The following is a 21,847-nucleotide window of genomic DNA, read 5'->3' on the forward strand; positions in this document are numbered from 1 at the left end:
GCTACAATTGTAGGAAGGAATTCCGAAACTACGGCAGTGTATCGGCTCATCACTAGCCTTATTAAAATATTCGTTCATGTCCCCTCACTAATCAATCTGACACTCGACTTGGTAACGAAAGTGCGCCATTCGTGCAAAAGCATTCTTAGTAACAATATCTAAAAGTACTAATCAATTTTAACGGAAACCTTAAAAATAGATACATTACAAAAGTAACTGTCTATTATTAACTATTATAAATAAATAATAGACAGTTATTTTTACAATTTAACACATTTTAAAGATGCAAATCTAGCAAATTATGATCTATTCGAAATGTAAATATGGTAATCGAAAAGCGTTAGTTGTGTCTAGAAATTGTAAATTTATAACCCATCTGATAACGATTATCAACGATTTGAAATTTTAATCGTAATATTTATTAGTAATATGGTATGATTTAAGGTCACCAATTTTGGACCAATAGCGGATTGACTAATACACTAGCTATCGCCCGAGATCAGTTCGCGCAGAATCAAATAGAAACATAATTAGTAGCCTATGTGTTCTTCCAAACTGTTTTGTACAGATGTTCTGGAGATACCTACAAACAAGCATCCATCCGTCCATCTAAACATTCGAATTTAAAATATTATTATTATAATATTAGTTAGAAATTACGTACACATTATGGACCTTTTTGACTGGAATATATTGGAAATCAGTCTTTATTATTACTTCCACTTTTTTCAGTGTCTGACATAATTTTACTAACGAGTATTTTAGCTGACGGTGACGGTACTGAGAGCCCGTCTTTGGTTTAAAAGTTACGTAGCTTTAATGTATCTTAAGTGTGTTATTTTGGAAATAATTTAAAATCGAGTCCACACATTTTGTGCCAATCGTCCAAACGGTATTATAAGAAATATGATAGTTTATGGCCATAAAATTTAGCAGAAACGGCAATAACATTGAAATTTATGCATTTTTTAAACATTCCAGTTGGCGAAGCACTCCCGTGTGTCACTTCCTTTTATAATAATCAACTCGCCCTGTGAACGATGACCTTTAGTACCAATTTCATTTTAATTGGTCAATATCTCACAGTTTAATCCATTACTATCCAACATTTTGTAATTAAACTCTTAATAAAGCGTCGAGGAATTTTACTTTTTTAAAAATGTAATCATATTTAACAGCTAGTTATTTTTTGTTTGGCTTTTGTATTGAATCATATAAGGAGGTTATTTATGATCGAATAAGTAGCTATGATGAAGCTATGCAAATTAAAAAGAAAAATAAACACATGTGACAAAAATAAAGAACACATCTTTAGTGGAATCAGACACTAGTGTGAGCAATAAATTACATTTTTTATAGCTTTTTAAATTGGCATAACTTTTTATAGCTGTTACATTTAATTCTGCCAAAACACAATCATTTTCTTTTTACCACGAGTAATTGATGAAATCTTTTTGTCCAATGTTTTGAAGCTAAGCTTTAAATGTAAGTTAAATTATTGTATATCGCATACTAATAAATACTTTGATAATTTTTAGCATTTTACTTTACTTGCAAATACTATCTTTTTTCTTTTTAATATAAATTCTGCGTCTATTTTCCTTATTCGCTGAGTCTGATGTTGATTTAATTATACTCACAATGGAATGTATTTTGATAGGGACATAATTTTAAATTCAAATTTATAAGATTGCATTTGTTGATATTGTTTCGCTGCAGTTGATTTTAAAAGCGTCGGTGGCTCAGGGGTCAAGCACTCGACTTGCAATCTGCAAGTCCTGGGTTCGAATCCCGCCATGTACCAATGTGTTTTTCGATTTCTGATTTACATATGTACATTTATCCGACGTTCTTACGGTGAAGGAAAACATCGTGATGCAACCTGCACATGTCTGAGAAGAAATTCAAAGATATGTGTAAAGTCAACCAACCCGTACTTGGCCAGCGTGGCTGACTATGGCCTAGTCACCCTTAACTTAGTGTAGACTCCGAGCCCATCGGTGGAGACGTATACTGAGCTGATGATGATGATGTACATTTATCCGACGTTCTTACGGTTAGTTATTAGGTTCTTCTTACACAACTTTTATACATAACTTGGACTGCTTAAACTTAATCTTCTACGAAACTACGAAGCAATAGTTAACTCTTTGGTTGTAGTTACGTAGTATTGCTAATTGAAGGGTTTATTAATTTATAATATAACAATATTCATCACATCCCTAATTAATAACTTGATATTTGTCTTTTTAAGTTACCCAAAAAGAAGAGTAAATTCGTTCCTAATGATTTTATTTGCAATTACATGTTGAATGTTTATATAATATATTAGGTTTATTAAAATAAATAACATTTATCCTCATACATTTTATTCTAATAAACGTCATGTAATACTTAGTTATTATAGTTTTTTAAGAAGCAATCATCACGGATCTTTATTACTCAGTCATCAATAAGTATGCATGTAATCCGCAAATGCTTTTGCGTATCGTTTGCATTGAATGGAGAATATAATACCCATGTTAATGTCTTAATACCATTGTTGACACGTAAATAGTTACTTTATAGGCCATAAAATAAAATTGACTTTGATATGTCGATGGTTAAATGATGACACCGTATTGGTTTGGCCTAAGTTAACAACTGTAGCGAGCCGCTTCGATTTTACGTATTAATGTGAAGTGCAGAGAATATCTTAGACATGCTTAGAGTAGGCTTGAGCCCTTCAGTGTGGTCGTATTTGAGTTGAAATATAGAATCGGCGGCATTGGAAATGTTAAATATTAAGAAATTTATTTATGCCTCAAATTATCGTCGTCGAATCAACAAAAAAGTCACTATAATTACGGGGTTGCAGAGTATTAGTTTTGATATTTCATTTTTCTTTTACTATTTTGTGAATCGCCAAAAGTTTAACCTTTAATCCGCCGCCCAGGGTTACGACCGACGACGACTGCGTGGTGGGCGTCTGGGTCAACAGTCGTACGGCCTTGACAGCCATCAGTCACTCCACCTTTAACACCTAATTATTGATTACGTAATCAGAAAATATAAGGTGATTTATATTGTTCTCAAATGTATATTCAAGCGGAAAAAATATAAATACGATCATTCAGACAAATCCATTTTTTTTATTGAGTTGAGATTTGTTGGGAGAGTTTCAGAATCTTACCATAAATACTGTTTGCATAAAAAATATGAGATATAAAGATGTGATTCTAATCTTCCACCTCAATCTTTAAGATATAAAACTCTTCACAGTTTTTAATGACCCATGAGATTTGTTACAATGAACGTATAAAAGAATTTCTATGCAAATTATTCGTATCAACGTGGACTTGATTATCGTCGTGTACCGTTGCTAATGGCTCCCTGTTCCGCAGGAAATGGAATGGGGTTAATAGTGCTAACGTCTGGTCATTATACATATGACAGTTATGAGGAATATTTGACGAAAAAAATTAAGAAATTATTTACTAAAATAAAAAAAATCCATGAATGTAACAACAACAGACCTTTCGTCACAATAAATTTCAAATATTTTTTTACATCGTAAGTAGTTTTTATTTATTAAAAAATCCATTTTTATTTCAATTCCTTACATTCTATTAATAATAAAAGCAAAAAAGTAGTGAGAACGTTTTGTCGTTACACGAATTGTAAAAAAAAATAATTTTCAAGAAACTTATTAATTAAGAACATGCAAGACCGTTCATTAAACAGTTTCCTATAGAATTATCGCTTACAAACGAAAACGGCGGCGGTACATTTATCACTATTTGCTATAATTAAATGTTGCCGACAGCACGACGCTTACTTAAATATCAACCGGCTTTTTCTTAAATTCAATATCTGATTTCCTGAACGATAGGAATACAAAGTAATTAATCTTCTATACATACATTAACATACTATATTACTATGGATACCAATATATTTCCTCTTTATGCGAGTTTCACAGTAGAGCGTGTTTCACACTAGAGCGTGTTTTACATCAGAGCGTGTTTTACATCAGAGCGTGTTTCACAGCAGCGCGTGTTACAAATCAGAGCGTGTTTCACAGCAGAGTGTGTTTCCGAACATAAAAATACGAGCTTCATAGTAGAAAAGTAAAGCAAAGCACTTGGGCATTTCAATACTGCTATTTGAACGCTCTCGTCGAGACATAACAATTTCATTATAATTAACACCGTAGGGAACAAAAAATATTGTCAACGAAGGATGAGAATATGTTTTATTCTTGTTACTTCAATAGAGGACATTCTTGTTGAAGAAGGGACAAAACATGTTTCAATACAAGATACCAGAAGTCAAACACAATTAAGCGAAATAGTGACCTACAGTGGAAAAACACACAAATAATACAGAAAACATGCAAAACTTCTCCGAGCTTGTTATCTAGAATCCCGCTTATTATACAGCCAATTTTATTTTTTGTTAATTTACCGCAACTTATTCTCAGTATCTCTCTGCCTTCGATACATGGAAATGTTACGATAACAATTTAATTTAAAACAATATTTTTTCCTTAAGTACCTTTTTTTGTCCTAGGTCTTGTTAGCATAATGTTTTTTTACAGACAAAAGACAAGCGTGATGTGGAAGCAATCCCGCGTTTCGTGTGTCCCCTCCTCCGTCGATTAAAAGGCAACGCATCTGCAATTGTGGATGTCTATGGGCAAAGTTTCGCTATTTCGACGAATTCAGATGTCCACTCGTTTCTCTACTTATGAGAAGAAAATATTCTACGTCTGCTTCAGTTTCAATCAGTAATTGTCAGGTTTTAAGAAAATGAAATAAAAATCGGAAATTATATTTTTAACTCTTGCTTGTTGTAAAATGATTAAAAAAAATATGCGAATGGTAGCAAGTTACAAACTGGTTGAAAATTGCCGAGTCATTTTTCACTCACCACGCTGTCTTACCAACACAATACATCTTTGACATTGAAATTGACGCACAGATAATATTAAAAATAAACAATTATACATATTAACATTATCCTGACAAATAACTCGTCAATGCAAACATTTAGCATTTCGTTTGACTTTTATCTGAATCATGAAACAATTGTAAACATAATTTTCCTTGTTATTTGGAAAAAACCGCGTTTCGCAACTGTTTTTCACCAACATTAATTATGGTTTAAAATTGAATTAAGCCGTTGTAAAGGCTACTTCACATGATCCGGGCGAATGTTAATTATTTACTCCGACAGTATCCGACAGATTGATTGCTGCCAATGTAAAAAATACTTTTTTATTTCATCTGTTGTGTACTTCGGAAGTGTAATTAACGTCTTTTGTATGTCGAGCTTAATCTGGTTTAAACAAAATTAATTTAAAAGCAAGAATATGTTACTTAAATTCAAAGAAAGAATTTTATCAGGCAACTTAATACTCAACTTTATGTATAAACTAAAGCGAATATTCTATCGCTATTATGTGCAATAAATTGTAAAATAATCCTGAAACTTACTATTATCTTACTAATTATATAAATGAACATGTTTAGATGGATGGGTGGAGTGGGTGGTGGGTGGTTGGAAGGTATCTCCGAGACGGCTCAACGAATCTTGAAGAAATTTGGCATAGTTTTCGAACATAGTTTAGAAGAATACTAAGGCTATTTAGTTTTTGTTAATTCCACGCAGACTGAAGTCATAAACACAATAACATTTCTATCGAATTTATCAAACTCGAATACAAAATCGTTAGCCAAATGTATCGAAAAGTTACGTACAAGGAAAGATGTTTTCATTCAGTGATAAGTTCAACTCGTTAAATGTCAAAATAATTATCACATCAAGGGAATATTCCATCATTTGACAAAATCCTCGATGAAAAGTCGGATAATTGGTAGATTGTATACAGTTTTCACGACAAAACTGTCAATGGAGTCGCAGCGATATATCATTACTTTAAATATTTAAAACAAGGAAACTCCATTCACGTTGTCAATTAGCGACGACATGTGTTGAAACATTGATGCTTATCGTCGACGGTTAAATTAATTTATTGTGTAACGAAATATCATAAATTGATATCTCATGTTTACGTTGTGTTAAAGTTATCGATTTCATCTTAACCAGTTTCTTTCATGATTTGCTGATCAATTTAATAATGAAAAGTGTGATTTTTGTCCTTTTTAACCGACTTCAAAAAGAAGGTTTTCAGTTCGTCTGTATGTTTTTTATGTGTGTTACAGCGTAACTCCGTCCCTGGTGCTTCGATTTTGATTTTTTTTTGATCGAAAGGTTTTACTTGCAGATGGGTCCCATTTTTTTTATTAATTTTTAAACTGACTAGAAGTTTAGTAGATTTTGAGTTTAAATTGAAAATGCGTTAGCATCATTTTGGACTTTTTTGCTTTCTTCGCTTACGTAGGCTAAACTATAGGACCTACGTAAAAATGTCGTATGAACAAATTGTAGCTCTTTAAATTTGCTAAATAAAAGTCCGCGATAGCATATACCTATCTATTAAAGTTTTTTTCAAAATAACCATTTTTAATTAAATAAAATTAATTACCAAATTATTTTCTTTTTTAATCTAAATGTTTTTTTATTTCCAGTCAACTCTCTGGCAACTTTAGGTAAAAAACAAATGACGATGTACCAGTAAAGTTCACTGACATGTTTATACTGTGGTACATTTTACTGTAAGTTGTATTCAGTTAGTCGTAAACCTTGGCCATACTAAATGGTCTATCAAGTTAACACGAGCGGCATCATAAACATTCGACGTCGATACAAATCCTGTTCGTGCTCCAATGTACTACGATATTGTATTACAATGAACGTGGTTGTACGATGTTTATTTCTTTCAATAAATACAAACAAATAAATGCAAACTCCGGAGTTTGTAACTATGGACGTGTGTAACCGTAGCAGCTGAACAGATCAAAATGAAATTTGGAACAATTTTTTTATTTATACGTAGACAAAGTTCCCAGCGACATCTAGTCTATGGTAAATAGAATTAAAGGTCTCAGTGCTAAAGATCTTTGATTCTATTGCATTTTTAGTATATTGGCATAACAAAGACTTCGTTTGTTTGCTAAAATTAACTATCTGTATTTGGTAAGAGCTCTTTCCTTACCTCGTTTAGTACACAATTTTGGGAAAACGGAAATGTAACGTTATCTTAGCAAAAATGTGGAAATAAAATCACTAATGTATGATGTCAAACTTTCTTGATATTTCCTTTTAGCGGGTTTTATCCGCCATTTTGATCGCGACAATACATTGGATAGTTTGTGTTGTCGGAAGGCGGTTTATGCCACAGGTTGACATGTGAATATGATTTGCGTAGTGTGAATATTATAACTTGCTGCAGTTAGGGTTGTGCCAAAGAAACTACGCGATTAGCTTCTAGCATTTACATACATAATAATGTTATTTGCTTTTCGAGTAATTAAAAAAAAAACTTTGTATATAGAGTATAATATGACCAGGCTATCTGCGTCTTTACCAAATTTCAGTTAGATTCGTTTAACCGATCCGGAGATACCTTCAAACATCCATCCATCCATCTAAACATTCGTATTTAAAATATTAGTAAAATATAAGTACAGTTATTTTTTTTTACTTCTTTTGAATTTAAAAATCGAGTAATGATTATCGTAATCATCGACCCAAACCAAAAATCCTTAGTAGTAGTGTAGCGACCGAGTTAATTACAAGCGATGTTTATGCACTACAGACTGGTATAGCGCCCTTGGCATTCGAGAAACGCGGGGGCTCGCCTCTTACGTTTCCCGCCAACTGGACATAACAAGAGAATGTCCAATCGTTTTGTCACATTTACACAAATACTTTTATGCATTTGCGTACTATAAACATTTACATAATTTATAATTGTCAAATGTAATTGCAATTATGATTCTTACGACTGTATTTAAAAAAATGCTGTTCTTGTCCTACAGACTAGTGTAGACCGCGTCTCTGTCCGCGCGGAATAAAATACTTAATTAGTAGCCTATGTATTCTTCCAGATTATGGTCTACATCTATGCTAAATTTCAGCGAGCTTCATGCAGCTGTTTTGGAGATACATTCTAACAAACATCCATCCATCCCTACGTCTAAACTTTCGCATTTATAATGTTACTAAAACTAAATAGAATCGAGTAGTTTAGTGATAATTATATTTATTTATACGAACGCAACACCCTTAGTTTATAAGCAGACTTATTCAAAACGATCTTTAGTCCATTATTAAGCAATGCGAATACAGGAACCGAATAACTAATATCTGAAAGTATTGCTCGATCCATTTATTTATAGACTATATTAGATATAAATTCGTGATGATTATAATTTAAATAAAATTATAATTTGGAACTTTAAATTGTTAGACATTTAGTTACACGACATGTCTAGGTTATCAACATGCCAATATTCATGTGATATAGAAACAAAAAATGATAAAGTCAGTACCAAAAGGTTAAGGTAAAAATCTGAAGTAATACAAAAAAGTAAATACACTCGTAGTGTTAACGATGTAATTCCAACTGACAAACTAGATCAGGCAGCTGCATCCAAAGTATCAAGACTGGTTGATCCAGTATATTTAACTCTAGTCATATAAAATTCCGATCGACGCGCCCCCTTTTGAAGTTATCACTTCCTTATTTAGTGTATACTTTGTTATGCCCAGTATTCGACTTTTAATTAGGGCTGCCAACTGTCAAAAAATAACTGACGAAAAAATAACTACGACCACTCTTTGACTCTTTGGTGGAAGACGGAAGAAAAGACGTTCATCCTTAATCCTTAGCTGTCGAAGAAAAATCAACGTATACAGTGACTTGTTAAGCCTGAATATTCGTTACGTCGTGCTAACCGGAAGTGGAAGCCCTACTTTAATCCGTTTTCTTTTGTTTAATTGAATTCTTGATGCTTGATACAGCTCGTTTTTTGTGCTGACGATTTCGCGGTATTTATTTGACAGATTGTCCTGACTTTAAAAAAAATAAGTTATTATAAAAATATGTTTCGTAAAAAGAATCGTATAAATACTTTACGATGTACTACGGCCATATGTTTTTACAATAAATAGGCGCCATGAATTTATACAAATACAGTTCTCACATTTCTTTTTTTTTTATATCATAAGGTGGCAAACGAGCGAGCGGCCACCTTATGATATAAAAAATTTCTCTTAGAATGAAAAAAATGAAGAATAAATTATCATTTTTACTTTTTAAAAAATGTAAGAAAAAAATCTGAATAGTCAGAACAAGTTTGATAATCGCGTTGAAAACAATGTACCATTATTGACAAGTAAAGGTCACCCGGTGTCACTTATTAAAAAGTCCTTTATCTAAATATTTATGTTTCTTGAGTGGAATAAATTAAATAAAAATATATTTATTGAATCGAAATATTTAATTGTATTATAAAAACAAACTTACATAACTCAAACATAATGTTATTTTTAAATCATATTTACTAAAAAGTAAAAGTACTAAAAGTAAAAGCTAAATTCTAATTTCTAAATCATTTCGATCCAGTCCACAAACAAAAAAAAATTTTTTTAGTGTTAATTTTTTTTTTTATTGAGTTGAACTTAATAAATTAAAATATTTTTAATATATCTTTATATATGAGATAGCGTCAAATTTCCAATTCATAATGAGAACTGTAAAAATTTTTTAATGCTAATTGACAGTTTGTTTTTTTATCCTATGGTCACGAAATTTTAGATGCCAAAGGTGTTAAGATGATTGTTTAAAATTACTTATGACTCAAATTAAGAGAATTTTTGGTTTTGTTAATCACACATCGTCCATTCGTGCAATAATAGTTCTTCTTGTTAGCGTATACCCTTGTTAAATTATAATACATTATTTTTTTTCTAGTAGTAATTAATTTTATATTCAAAATATTTTTAGACAAAAGTTGAGTTTTCATTTAATCTAATTCAGTACCTAATTTCTAAAAACTAAAAAAAAAATAATGGAAAAAAAAATTACAAAAAAAATATAAAAAATATCAGCACATATTTCATGTTCGTGTTTGTTTTGTTATTTAAAACATATCCAAATAAAACACGACGCCTGACAGTTTTCGTAAATTTAGCCTTTTCTTATGTTAATGTAAATACAATTATGGATCTTGTTTCTCGCATTTGTCCGGCAAATATTCAGCATCGGTCAAAAACCTTAACAAATATTTATATTTCAAACGTCTCTATTTCTACGAAAGTTATTTTTAAATATTTTACTAACCACTTACTTAAGTTTCATTTTTGAACTTAGAAAAAAAAATAAGGTCTACTAACAACTTTAAAACAAACACTTCAGGAAAAAATACGAATCCAATGATTTTTATTCGCCAAAATCGGTTCAAACATTCAGCTTACGGGAGATTACTGTTCATTAAAGACAGACGTAAAAACATATACAAAATTTATGTGTTTTGTCTGGATGTTTCGGTACTGCAAAGACAATAAATCCGTGAGTTCGTTAACCGACAAGAAACATTATTTGTCCGTCGTTGAAGTGACAAAACGCCTAACAACTGACCACAGAATATAAACGTAAAATACAATGAAATTTATTTTACGTTTTTACGAAGATGTGAAAGAAAAATGTAAAATTTTTATCTGGCTCAAAAAAATAAAAAATTAATAAAAAAAATCACTCTCTTCGTCTAAAACGTCTTTGATTACTACTAATTTACTAGCATGTGGCCTTAATTAATCTAGTCGTATGTATATCAGATAATTTTTTAATCTGTGTATCGTATTTTTTGTATCTGTATGTTTGTGTATCTTGGGACGAGAGAGTGAAAGTTGTTTTACCAAAATCTAAACAATGAATTTAGACGCACACTGACCTTCATAAAAAGTATTACAATTGCCGATTCAAATCAAATGTTAAACTCATAATATTATGCAATAAAATATAATATACAATGCATTGAATAGAAACATCTTAATTTGAGTAATCGGCTTTTAACTGAGCTTGCGTATTTGTTATGGATTTATGTAAAATAACATATGAATCCTTACAGATAAATAAAATTTAAGTGTCTGTATGTAATTACAAAATATTTTTTTTATATTACATACACATATTTGGATTGTTTGGATGTACAGATGGATGGATGGATGTTAGAATCTCCAAAACGGTTTAATGATCTCGCTGAAATTTGGCGCGGATGTAGAACATAGTATTAAAGGTCACTTACAGATTAGTTACAGCTACTATTTTAGTTTAATTAATCCTTCGCGGACGGTGTCGCGGGCAACAGCTAGTATTAAATAAATATAAGATGAGCATTACACCATCGGACTCTAACCTCAAAAACAATTGTTTATAGAGTAAATCAAGATACAATGTATTAAACAAATGCATATAAAATAGTCGTTTACATACAAATGTGATCGCCAATGCAATAATTTTAAACGAATGCGCTTCTTATGCGAACTGAATATCAATTGCACAAACGCTGCGGGATATCATAAACTACGACAGGATTTTTATACTAAAATTGGGGATTTTATACACAGACTGCTTAAGGTACGTGTCCATTGGCCCGCGGCGGAAGGGTCTATCATCCTAGTCCGCTTCACTCGCATCGAAATACAAAGCAAATCCGTTTAATCTGTGCGTTCGGTGCGTGCGGCGCGCCACCATACACCTTAACGTTCACGGTATTGGGCGTTCACCATTTGACGTTTGCCATACACGGACCACTGTTTGCAGTATTTGGCAAAAAAGAAGCGAGTGTTATAACCGTTAGAAGTTGTCGGTACACACTGCTTGAAGCAATCTGTGTATGGTGACCTTTAAGTTTCGTAGTTGGTGACGACTTAAGGACGTTGGGAAGGTTAAATTAAAATGTCACGTGTCGTTGACACTAAAATTAGTTTTAATCAAAACATGACAAAACATTCTTATGTTTATTTGTTAAATTCTCATTATTCCATTACTGATCGGAATACTTATTATTAATAAGGAAAACGCAAAAAAATAGGTAAACATTTCAAATTATTTTAGAGGAGAAATGTTTATTTTTTAAATAAATAAAGGTCTATAACATGGAAATAGATTTGCTAATCTTTGAACGAACTTTCTAGACTGACTGTGGGTTTCTAATATCAAAATCCCCGTTTAAAACATGTTGACATCACTGTGTCAAAGATAATGACAGGGGTGACGATATGTTTTAGACATAGATAGATCCTGGTCTCAGAAACCCAAGGTAACTTGAGAAAAAATATAGAACTGTCATACATCACTTGTGTACGACTAAAATAAGCCATAACTTTTGCTAACATTTTATCTCTAAATATAATATATTCTATTAGTTGTTTTAATAAAGAAATACAATTAATGCTTAGAATATTAACGTAATTTGTTACTTTGTAATAAAAATAAATACCACTTAATTGTTGTGGCAAAAAAAATGTAAGAGATAATAATGCTTTATGTCGTAGCTAATTTACGAAATCGCGAAATCTTACTAATATTATAAACTAGCTGTCGCCCGCGACTCCGTCCGCGTGTGTATATAAAAAACTTAATTAGTGTAGCTTATGTGTTCTTTCAGACTATGTTCTATACGTATGGCAAATTTAATCGAGTACCCTTGAGCCGTTTTAGAGATATCTTCAAACACCCATCCATCCAACCACATCACATCCATCTAAACATTCGCATTTATATTATTACTAAGTTAAATAAAAAGCAGCTCTTCAAGGCATAAATTCTAAAAAAAATGAATAAATATCCTATGTCTGCGTCCTGGCTCTAAGCTACCTCCTCACCAATTTACAACCATATCGGTAAAGCCGTTCTTGAGTTATAAATAGTGTAACTATCACAATTTTTTTTTTATATATACGAGTATATAGATGCGAATGTTCAGATGTATCTCGAGAACGGCTGCATTAATCTCGCTGAAGGATTCTTTTGGGCAAAGATGTAGGACATAGCTTGGCTACTTATTGTTTTTTTTTGTACAAATGGAGTCGCGGGTAAAAGCTAGTTTGTAAATAATTCTCAATATAATAAAAATGTATTAAAATCAACCGGTTTTATAAAAGAATAGGATGAGTAAGTCTTTATTAATATAATACTGGTTCTATAATTTATTTAACGTCTTCAATTTTTTTTTCTCAAGAATATTAAGTATTTTGTAAAGCATCTTGTTCATAGATACGAATATAATCTGTGCAATCACTTAACTATCTTGTTGACAGTTTCTTAATATAAAATAATAAATAACAATCCACATTGTAACATGTTACAAGTTTTTTTTTATCTAAATATTTGCCTAGCAACGGAATATCTCTGAAAAAATCTTCATAAATAATGATTAAATATGATTTTAAAACGATCGATGTCAGCTTTACAATAAAAACTGAGCACTGTTTGAAAAAAATCCTAACCTAGAAAAACAACTTTTCCAATATGTCAAGCCTAATACAAATGTGTTATGTAGAAAAAAATGTATCATTTTAACTATAATACAAACAGCAATATGACGTCACAAAAAATCAATATTGTATGTGACACACTTTTTTTGTCCTCGAGTATAAATCAAAGAACATTGTAAAAGTGCGATCACGTACATAGAGGTTTAATGAATCACCTTCTGAGAAGCGCGTTGTTTTTGTGGTAAGTACGCGTGCTACGACACGAGGAAATCGAACCCCACTATTTACCTGTCATGTGTTAGACCTTCGCATATATCAGGGCATTAATGGATAGGGCACAATCGTGCGTGGACAAACTTAAAAAACAATAAGGTCTTAAACTAAGTGGTACTTAAAAGCTACAAACAAATATTAATTATATTATCAGGGACACCGTAAGCGGAAGTTAAAAAAAACTTAATTAGTAGCTTATGTGTTCTACCAGACTCTTTTCTACCTCTATGCTAAGTCAGGGTCCGATGGGCTATTCTGGAGGTACCTAGTAACAAACATACATACATCCATACATTCACATTAATAATATTAGTAAGATAAGATTCCCCACCAGAAGTCGCCAAAAGTTCCAGAATAGCTGTACACATATGTTAGTCATAGATATGTCTAAAACAAAAATATCTATTGATCTAGAACTATGAAGGTTTAAATCGAGTAGTCATCGTACATCCCCACCGAAGGGCTTCGAGTTTATCCTATATTAAGGGGGTCAGGGCACAGTAGTTGATAATCATTACTATAATTTATCAAGTGTTTAAATTAAATTAAAACAATCAGAAATCAAAAAAACAATAAGTTGGTCCACTGAAACACATCGCATCTGATCCGCCGTAGACTTTTTTATAATTCAATTGTCATGAACAACCCAATTTTTATGTTTTTCTTAATCCTATTAGTATAGTCAGTGACAGTCATCATGTCGATTTGACACCTAATAAATTAAAGCTTAGAGGAAAGCTTTAAAATACATTTTTTTTTAAATGGATGTACAACACATTTTGCTCTTACTTTGATAGTATCATTGAATCTGTTATATTTATTTACTGCAAAGATTTTTTACATATAAGCATTTTGAGGAAGAGTTAATTTAATTACAACAAAGCACAATTCCTTTGAGTAAACTCATTTATCCTACTTCCTACTAATATTATAAATGCGAAAGTTTAAATAGATGGATGTTTGTTAGAAGGTCTCTCCGGAACAGCTCAACGGATCTTTATAAAATTTAGCATAGATGTAAAACATATTCTGGAAGAACACATAGGCTACTTAAGTTTTTTTTTTAATTCCACCCAGACGGAGCCGCTGACGACAGCTATTTTATAAATAAACTAGCTATAGCCCGCGTCTCCGTCCGCGTGGAATTAAAACTTAATTATTAACTTATATTTTCTACCAGAATATGTTCTACATCTATGTCAAATTTCAGCGAGTTCCATGCAGCTGTTCCATTTAAACAATCCCATTTATAATATTAGTAAGACACTGGATTGATGATGTTTTTTTTGCAATGCAAAGTATTATCATGTTATTGTCATACTGTCAGATGCACGACATATTGTGTGTCATAAATATGAGGCCACTTAAAACGATACATGACGTTTTAAGTGTTGAATAAAATGTCACAGAGTATCAATCAATAACAAAATAAAAAGGAAATTTTTGAAATGACGACATTTATATACCTTTGCGGATATCTTTTTTTGGTTGTTTTTTTTTACAAGTGTAAATTAGATAAGTAAAAAGTCAATCAATATTAATCAACAGACGTACTTAATAATGACTTATCGTGGTTTTCCGAGTCCAAAATCCACTAAATACCAGGGATGATATGCTTTATAAACATTTCAATACATAGTAAGTAACCTAAATAATAAGTGGAAGGTACTAAATCATATTTTTAGCCAAAATTGATTTCTTCAATTTTTTTTTTATAAAATACATCGATTTTTATACTTTAAGAGCGTTTTTCACCCAAGCATTTAGTAAACCTTCAAAACTGAGACAATTCATTGTCCATTGTACCACGAAAAAGGTAAGATAATCCTTTGTAAGTGACATCCGACTACCAATTGGAATCCGCGTATTATCACAGATTAAATAATCAGGATTATAGACTTTATTTCATTTGAGTTAAAGTCTCTTTTAATCTATGTGCAATTTTTAAAAGTAAAATTAAGTAATAAATCTAAATGTCACACTTATGGCGTTCGCTTTAAGGTTAAAATTTGAATACAAAAAAGTTTTTATACCAATTATACGAGAGAGATCACTGAGGCGAGCATTCAAATCAAGAGGGTGTCTCTACTTCAGAGAATATTTATTGCTTAATATGTTATTGATGGAGTTACTTTAAAACTTTATGATGTTTATACATTTAAAAATTGCCCACAAGTGGATGCTAAGGCCTTCTGTTTCTACAGATTATTTTGTAGTAGAAAATTCACGATTCCTACTAATTCAATGTAACTAATTGGGAATTATTTGAGGAGGACGATGAAAAAGATTGAAGAAACGAGATGATAGACAGAGATAAAGTAATAAAAAAGTAAAATTTTCAAAAAATAATTGGCCTGGCTCGCCCGGTGAAATACCACGACCACACAGAAGACAGGCATGAAGTGGAAGCAATTCTGCGTTTCGTCTGATGAGTGTGGGTCCCGAAGGCCTAATTTAGTCCTCTTTCCCTTCCCAACCTTTTTCTTATAAGGATAGGATGGGAAGTGGAAGTGGACTTTCCGGATGAGAGGATGCATGGGAAGGGTAAATATTTTCTTTCTGTGCATCCTCTCCTCCGTCGATTAAAGGTAGGCAACGCATATGCAATTGCGTATGTCTATGGGCAACGGTCACTTCTCTATCTCATCGATTTCTGGTGTCCGCACGCTCGTTTGCCACCTTATGTTATAAAAAAAAACGTTTAAAAAATTACAAAATTTCTTAGAGAAAATAAATAACAAAATTCATAAATAACATCAGGTACATTGATGTTTCTTATTAAAGGTTAAATGCATTTATAGACAAGTAGCAGTGTGATTTTTCTGCAACAACTTTATGATTTAGCACTTCTATAAATATTTTGTTTATTTTGACGTTTTGAACTTTACAAACACTATCTGACACTTCAAAACAATTTGTTAAAGGCAGTTGACGCGGAGGCAATAATTTTACATCCTTTTATCTTTTTTAATCCTACCTTAAGACATTGTACACTTAAAGATATTTTACATTTAAGTGCAATTTATTGCCGTACTCAAAGACAGAGTCTAATCTTTCTAATCAAAGTATAGACACGTTACAACACTTTTCATGGCCAATTTAAGATTTAGAGTGTAGCAAATATTCTAAAAAACCCTTGTATTTATATAGATTTTTATGTATGCACCATTATTTCTGTTTCAATGAGATGTAAATCCTAAACGGTTTGAAGTGTGGAGCTGATGGGTGACAATCGATTGTAATATAAGTAGGACTATTATGTTATTGTAAAAAAAAAGAATACTGTGTACACGACCATACGTTTTTGTGCAGATGTTTCGACACTCAAAGATTACAGCAAGTTCTGTTCAAATTATATTTAGTTTATATAAATTTCATTGTATTCATAAGGTATATCATGTTGTAAAAATAAAAAATGTATGGTACGGAAGAACGGAGCATTCTGTCACAGGTATTATATACTTAAAAGGATGCTCCAACAATTTATGTATATTTTTATGTGTACTTTGGCTTAAATAAATCATTATTATTATTATTATAACATAGCTTACAGTGTAATTCGTTCTTAAAGAGCGAGCTTTCAACACATGACTACACAGAGATAATTATCCACAGATAAAATTAAAAGGAATATAAATTTAAACACATACGCGCCCTAATATATTAACTACACACATGTGTTCAAAAAGATCAGCCATCAGTTATCTTCAAAGCCAATTTAAATTTGTTCACTTGTATAAAATTTCATTTTAATGTTATAAATCTTATTAATTTATATTCCAAGTTAGTAATAAAATTTAAAAGGTCTGCTGTGAAGAAACTATAAGGACGTGTTTCATTTTTTATGATAAACTAACAGTCGCCCGCGACTCCGTCCGCGTGGATATATAAAAAATCTTAATACATAGATAAGTTAAATAAAAAGCAGCTCTTCAAAGCATAAATTGGAAAAAAAAGAATAAATAGTATCCTATGTCCGTCTCCTGGATCTAAGCTATCTCCTCATCAATTATCAGGTATATTGGTAAAGCCGTTCTTGAGTTATAAATAGTGTAACTAACACGACTTTCTTTTATATAGATATAGGCATAACAAGATCGTAGACTTGACAAGAATTTTTATCCTGAATTAGGCATATAGTCTAAAGCTAGATATTTTTAAAACTATGCTATTATTTAGTCGTGATGATTTATATGTTATGTTATCGATTTATGGCATAATAAAAACAATTAGGATAAAATAAAAAAATTTATGATTAGATGCACGCATTTGATATTTTGTTATTTTTTGTTTGTCTCCTTTCGATTACGTACTTGAAGATGTTTGTATCAAAGACTCTGAATCTGTTTCTTATTGGATTTATTATATAACAAGATAGTTTTCGAGAAGAAAAAAACTCAATTTTAAGACAACAAGGAACTGTACTGTTGCAAATTGCGTTCAATCTTTTACTTTTTAAGATGACATCCGTGGCTTCATATTCGCATAAATTCATTTAAATTTTATTACGTTTATTAATTATTTTTACTCATTTCATTTGTTATGAATTTTATTAAGAAATATATAATTTATTTATGTATTTAATATATTTGACCTACGCTTAACATTTCGACATATTAGTAACATTTTAGACGTCCGTATCAATCAATTTACCACATACAAATTGATTTGTGGCCAATAATATACTGCATTTTATTGCATTCATCGACAACGTTCAAATTTCAATTCTATCTTCACATTAATAGAGTTTAATTTTGCTCTATATGTTAATACATTCATTAATTATTTCACGTCAATAATATGCAATAAAATACTTTAATTAACAACGAATTTGTCTATTGTCCTCTTTGTAAGAGACGTGTTAAGTATTCTAAATTATATTTCAGGTTGTGGTGCCATCTATTAGATGTTTAAGGTATTAAAATTTATATACAGTAATAAAACGTTTTAGTAAATTAATTGACTACACTTTAATTTATGTTATACTGCTGCAGCAACTAAACAAACACTTTGCTGGAAAACGTTTTATAGACATTCGGATTGTTTTAATTGTTTTTAAAATGTCAATTTGAGGCTAATATTTGAGACAGACATCGTTGTTTTAGCGAAATTAAAGTGTCTGATCGTATGCGATTTTATAGTTTTTTTTAATTTAGTATTAGAAGAACATCCAAAGAAGAAGATCGAAAGGCAAAGCAGCGTATCTCGGGACTCGACTGACCGCCGACCCATCGGTCGGCCCAGGTACCGCTGGCGAGACGCCGTAGACCTGGATCTGCGGGAGCTACAAGCGATGGACTGGCAGGAGAAGGCTCAAGACAGGCTACTTTGGCGATCTCTTATGTTGGAGACCAAGACCCACTTTGAAACGATGCGCCAGCGGAGCAAGTAAGAAAGAAAATCCGACACTATGCCGGTGTATCGCCGCAACACTAGCCTTATTAAAATGTCAACGTTTATGTCCCCTCACTAATCAATCTATTACTTCACTTGGTAACAAAAGCGAGGCATTCACGGCACGGCACGGCACAATAATGATGATTTTTTTTTTCAATAAAATTTAAAAATTGAACATATTTTTTGAAAAAATCATAAGTTAAGAAAAAAGAAAAAGATAAAATGAGACAAGTATCAGAGATTTATTATTAAAACAGAAAGCTCTTAGTATAGCGACACTTTAGAAGGCTTCATATATTATTTAAAGAAAACAGGTAAATATTGTAAATACCGCAAATGACGTAATAGTTATTTGCAACTAAAATAATAAATGGAATAAAGTTATGACGGAATTAATAATAAGGGCTTCTTAATATATTGGAACTAATACAATATATTTTTAATCATATAAGAAGTGTGTAAATACTAAAATTGAAATATTCGGTTTCACTTTAGATAAATGCAAAATGTAACCATTCCACAAACCAAATTTACCTGAGATCTTAATTTTGATGCACAATTTGTATTTGTCTGCGTTTAGATATTTTTCAATAGTTTATTTAGTGTCAATAAAGAAAGTCATAGAAACTTTTTTAGACGACCGTCTTCTTAATAACGACTTTTATTATGTTAAAGACTATAGCTGTAAGGAATATGATGTACAGTCAGCTGCATATACATTTTAAAAGCTTAAAAAACTAGTATACGGTTTTAATAATGTATACACGCATTCGTCCATATGCTTCCGGCTATATGCCGACGGAATGCTTGCATATTTTTAAACCGAAGACTTACACAAGTTTCTATGGTTTTGTAAGTGTATATGTATATATGTAGCTGACTGTACGGCAATGGTCGGTGTAGAAAATTGTCGTGATCATTGTCCTGCCATCGGCATCTCGTGAACAAGCAACGGTAAGTAAAAATGCACAAATAAACTGAGAATTAAATTTCAAACCCATGCAATTGCTAAAGCTACAGGCCACGTAATTGTCAACAAGTCCTAACGTGAACTTACGCGTGGTCTAGGGATCTGTTCTCTGGTATTAGCTCGCGGAACCGATATATCGGATGCCGAAAGCTAATGTCAGGGTCGCGAAGCCAGTTCTAACTGGTCTTGCTTGACATTTCTACATACCGCTGTGACTGTCACTCAAAAAACAACACAAGCAAATCATGCAGGAATGTGAATAAATTAGAGGACAGAGGTACAGAGGGCTTATCACGAATATTTGCGACAATCGCCTTCGTATCGTTTTTGTCAATTAGATCAACAGTATTATGATATTTTTGGTGAAACGCACAAAATTTGGTCGATGATACGACAGGGATTGTCACAAATGTTCGTGCTAGGCCCACTGATATACTTTATCAGGTGTTTAAGTAATAAGAAGTTATCATATCCTGGTAGTCAATATAGAAATGGTAAGGAGGTTCTTAGAGTAAACAACACTACTGCACTAAGGGTCGTCCTTATTGGCTTAACGACTTTTAGTGTAGGAATAAAAAAAGGAAAACTTATGTGATTGATGAACAGAATATAATCATCAATTGTTAAGAACATATTTAAATAACGAACCATACTTAATGGTATACTTTCAATTTTTTTTTAATTTCTAGCAAATAACTTCTCTTCACTTCCAATGTTCAGTTCAGGAGAAATCTTGCAACTGAATTATGAAGCAGATATCATTCCTAACCGATTCATATTGAGTAAAATACGTTGAAACACAAATTAATTATATATTTATTGTGACCTACGTCCGAGAATCAACGTAAATCATATAAAAATTAGGCGATAAATAATGAAAAAATTTAAAGAAGCTATACATAAGAGAGAATTCAAATTCATTAGACATATTTGTATATATTTTATTGTAACTTATTGACCTGTGCTGTTATTTATTTACAAAAATAACAAAACTGTTTTATAAATTGGTTTTTCGCTACATACGGCATTCGGTAGTTAGTCAAAAATACAGTAATTTTGTTTAATACGTTTGTATGCATATGCATTATATATTTTTAACGAATTCTTCTTCTAGCTCTACAGCCCTTTGTGGGCCTTGGCTTGGTCCAGCAATTTTTTCCACCTCGGTCTATCTCTGGCCACGGACTTCCAATTTGCTATGCCCACTTTTTTTGCGTCTTTATTTACGCCGTCTATGATTACAAAAGGAAAAATAAATAAACCCGATCAGATCTTGTAACGAATTACTACATTTTAAATTCCTAAAATAAATGTGTGGAAAACGTGTTGTAATTTCCTATATCAATTCTAGTTCAACAACATGAATGTTCTTATTATGTTATATTTAGGAAACACAAATAGAATTCAGTTCCCTCATTAGTTTGTTCATAATTAAAAAATATATATCGACAATATTATAAGCAATAGTTCCATCTAAAAAACCCGACACCTTTCAAACTGTAACATTAAGATAAAAACAAAATTAAGGTCTTAGAAAAAAACCTAAAATGTATAACAAATATCGTTGCCTCAAAACTTCCAAGAACTTATTGAGAGAAACAAAAAAACAAAACTTATAGACTCGAGGCAAAAATTAAAACAAATCGAATATAAAAAATATATATTGAAAAACGATTTACTTTTCAAATGCACTTAAAAGTATCGATTAATATAAAACTAGCTAATGCCCGCGACTCCGTCCGCGCGGAATTAAAAAAACTTATTGTTTAGCCCATGTGTTCTTCCAGACTATGTTCTACATCTATGCAAATTTCAGCG

At 31.6% G+C, this 21,847-nt stretch overlaps 1 protein-coding gene across 3 annotated transcripts in view; it reads right to left on the reverse strand.

The window, feature by feature from the left end:
- Positions 1 to 21,847, reverse strand: part of LOC106127195 (uncharacterized) — a 36,369-nt gene that overhangs the window by 5,651 nt on the left and 8,871 nt on the right. The gene's annotated exons all lie outside the window — the stretch shown is intronic.

Source organism: Papilio xuthus, unplaced genomic scaffold (genome assembly GCF_000836235.2).
Source record: "Papilio xuthus unplaced genomic scaffold, Pxut_1.1 DF824888.1, whole genome shotgun sequence".
Taxonomy (NCBI): Eukaryota; Metazoa; Arthropoda; class Insecta; order Lepidoptera; family Papilionidae; genus Papilio; species Papilio xuthus.